Source organism: Cucumis sativus, unplaced genomic scaffold, assembly GCF_000004075.3.
Source record: "Cucumis sativus cultivar 9930 unplaced genomic scaffold, Cucumber_9930_V3 scaffold38, whole genome shotgun sequence".
NCBI lineage: Eukaryota > Viridiplantae > Streptophyta > Magnoliopsida > Cucurbitales > Cucurbitaceae > Cucumis > Cucumis sativus.
Window position 1 is genome coordinate 362,915 of NW_022279547.1, and position 3,706 is coordinate 366,620.

The 3,706-nt window shown below is 33.8% G+C and overlaps 1 long non-coding RNA gene across 2 annotated transcripts; it reads left to right on the forward strand.

The window, feature by feature from the left end:
* Window positions 1-1,868: 1,868 nt before the first annotated feature.
* On the forward strand, window positions 1,869-3,261 carry LOC116405857. 2 transcript variants are annotated; one of them, XR_004218935.1, is made up of 3 exons: window positions 1,869-2,107; window positions 2,536-2,697; window positions 2,778-2,875. It is a non-coding gene; the product is annotated as an uncharacterized LOC116405857 (long non-coding RNA). The 2 variants fall into 2 exon arrangements; XR_004218936.1 differs by lacking the exon at window positions 1,869-2,107 and adding an exon at window positions 3,093-3,261 and having other exon boundaries at window positions 2,411-2,697; window positions 2,778-3,019.
* The last annotated feature ends 445 nt before the right edge of the window (window positions 3,262-3,706 follow it).

Sequence of the window (3,706 nt, forward strand, 5' to 3'; positions counted from 1 at the left end):
TTGTATATACATTCTATAATAATACATGAAACTAGATCCTAATACAAGACTTAAATAAGAAATCTTAAACGCTTTCACAATCTTCAACTTCAACAATTGCTTCCATCTACTTAGCTTAGCTTGGCTGGCTATCTAAGACCAAAATATACTTTACAACCTGGGGAAGATTAAATCTAGAATTTGCAAAATTAGTACATATTATTTAAAATCAAACTAAACAGACTGCAATCTAAATGTGGAAAATTAAAAATTACCACAAAGTTTCAGTAGAGTAAATAATGTAGCAGCAACAAAGAAGACAATTGAAATGGCAACCCAAAAGTGCTGCAAAAATAAAGAAGAAAATAAGCTTTGATCAAACAACTCATTAAGAAGAAGAAAATAACCTAATTTGGTTCTTCAAAGATCTATAAGAAAAAGAGGAATACAACTAAAGAATAATTATACCATCCTCGACTCTTACTTCAAAGCAAATTTTGAATGTTCAATTTAGCAATGCTAGTCTAGGCTTCTTACTCTTAATTGTATAAATTTACCCATCAATAGCAACATTGTTTTTATAGAGAAAGTTAAACAATGGAGATGATAAATAATCTTACAAACTCCTATTGGATCGTTTTTCTTTTCAAATGAAAATAGTTAATTTATTTCATTTATGGAAGGTGAAAATCTCAAATATATAGTAAAAGAACATGGAATATAAGGAAGCCCATAAAAAGAAGAGACTCCACTAGCTAGGGTATTGATCAAAGATAAATATATGGATAAATAGATGCAACCTACAAATATATCAAAACAGACTAATACTAAAACTAAATTATCATTAATGTCGGTTTAATCCACCTTTTCAAAAACGACAATAAAGATAATTTTTCATTTTTTTCACCTGACACTACAAACCTAGATTTGTTGTAGTGTTATTATGGGTTGATGTATCTTTTTCAGATAAAAAATGCTATTTGCTAAAATTCAAAAGAAAAAGTTGTTTTGTCATTTTTTAAAATGACCCATAAAAACGTTATTATATCTCTTATGACAAAGAGTGTGGATTTTGTAGTCCATATTTGACTTGTTTTTTGTTGGTAAAATTGGATAAGACCGCATTATATTGATATAATTACACTAATGACACTCTTAAATCAATATTAATAGAAATTATAATTTAATTAATGTTATTAAGTTAAATGAATATAGTTTAAAAGTCATTCTAAACACAATTAATGTAATTGTTTTTTAAATTTAATTCATTTTCACATCTTTGTGCATATGTACGTGTGTGCGTGTGTGTGTGCACATGTGCGAGTGCGCGTTTGCCCGTGCGGATTGATGTGCGTGTGCGTATGTGTGTGTGCGTGTGTGCATGTGTGCATGTGTGTGTAGATGTGTGTATGCATGTGTGAATGTGTGCGTGCGTTCATGCGTGTGTGCATGCACATGTGCTTGTGTGTGTGGGTGTGTGCATATGCTTGTGTGTGCGTGTCAGAGTGTGCGTGTGCCCATGTGGGTGTGTGTGTGTGCGTGTCTGTGACTGCACATGTGCCCGTGTGGGTGGATGTGCGCGTGCGCGTGCGTGCATGTGTGTGTGGATGTGTGCAAATGTGCATGTGTCCGTGTGGGTGGGTGCGCGTGCGTGCATGTGTGTGTGGATGTGTGCAAATGTGCATGTGTCCGTGTGGGTGAGTGTGCGTGCGTGTGTGTGCACGTGCGTTCATGCGTGTGTTCGTGTGCGTGCATGCGCATGTGCCCGTGTAGGTGGGTGTGGGTGTGTGTGAGTGCGCATGTGCCCGTATGGGTGGACATGCGTTCATGCGTGTGTTCGTGTGTGTGCATGCGCATGTGAAGTGAAGGTAATTAACTTTGTTGTCACTTTTAAAATTTTAATGTTTATAGGATAAATTGTTCTTAATGATGCTTTTAATACTTGTAAAGTAAACACCGTGCAAATTGGCTATAGGAACGATTAATAATATTGTTGCAATAGCAACCGTACTTGATGATAGCAATGGTGGTCCCAATGTTAAAATCTTGGTGGACTTGCTCACAGGAGGAGATTGTAGTTTACCTATTCCAGTGAAGGGCAAGATAGAGACTTTAAATCAAGCATTAGGTAATATGGTTGAATGACCTCGTTGACTTGTTTATATGCTATTGAAGCTTTGATATTTATTTGTGATTGTATTTTAGGTTTTGATATTATTTTGTTTGTGCTTGGAGCATTCAACCCCAAAGGATGTTCTGTATTCTTCAAATTACATAAATGTTAATGGAACCATTAAGCTCTTATATGGACATGTCGTGAACAATATGAAGGATGTAGATATGGTTCGCATCCTAATGAACGAGCTAATATTCGGTAAAAACAAATTCATTTATTTAGCTCGTTAGGACTTGCTCCATTATTGCAGCATGGTAGAAATAGGCTATATGTGCATCCTAGCATACATTACGTAAGTAAACATCTTTTACTCATCTTTATGTCCAATACTATAGCTATAGTTATTTTGTTCCTTTTTAACTAAGGTTGCTTTTACTTAGATATCTTTGGGATGAATGTGATTGTGGAAGCAAGTTTTTTTGTTATGACCAAGCAAAAATAACATCACATATCAAGGATCGTGATCTCCGATCCAGAAATTTTGCCAACCAGTTAGAAGCGGCTACCTTGGAACAAATAGTTCTAATTCCGTATAATACTGGGTAAATAAATAAGATTAACACATTAGTATGTTTTTTCATTGAGGTTAAATGTATACTCACATTGAAGATGTTTATTGTAGTTTTCATTGGATGTTGCATGTCATCGATCTTCGAGAGAACTGTGTTTATGTTTTGGACTCTCTTCAAAGTAAAGTTAACGAAGACATCCATGGAGTCATAAATGTGACTTATGATTTACTTCTTATTTGACTTCATTGTCTTCTAATTCTAATGTTTCCAAATGTATAGAGGATTAAAAACATGGCAAGCTAAGCATGATTTACAACATTATCGGTCAAATCCGAAATGGAAACCTATAAAGGTAATTTGCATTGACACATAATTATTTTCAATGAAACATAAGAATAATTTGTATGTAATTTATATACATGCAGTGTCCTCGTCAATTGGATTCGGTTGGGTGTGGGTATTATGTCCAAAAGTATATACATGAAATCGTGCATAATTCTAGTACTCCCATCACTAGCCTTGTAAGTTTCTACTTTCACTTTTTATATGTTACAAATTACATAAATTATCTAAACTTATTCTTTCCATACCTTTCTTTTTGCATAGTTTAATACAAAAAAGTGCATATGCGCAAGAGGAGATTGACGAGATCTGAACAAAATATGCAAGCTTTGTTAGCCGATTTGTGTAAGCTTTTACACTTTTTTTTGTAGTTTATAAGTTACTAGTACTAATACTAATTGTTTTAATATATAAGCTACGAGATTCTAGTACTACTTGTTGTACATACTTTAATTTTCAGGTTTTCTGCTTGTAGTAGTTTATGAATAGGTGTTGTATTGTAGTGTTTTAGGTGTTGACTTTAGAGTGTATTTGTTGTAGTACTATGTGGAAAGTGTGTATTAGTGGAGGAATTTGTTGTACACATACTTTAATACTTTACATATTATTTACTTGATTGATATGTGTATTTCTGTAGTATTATGAAAGTGTGGAAATGTGTATTTTTGTAGTTTTCCATGGAAGTGTGGAAGTGTAT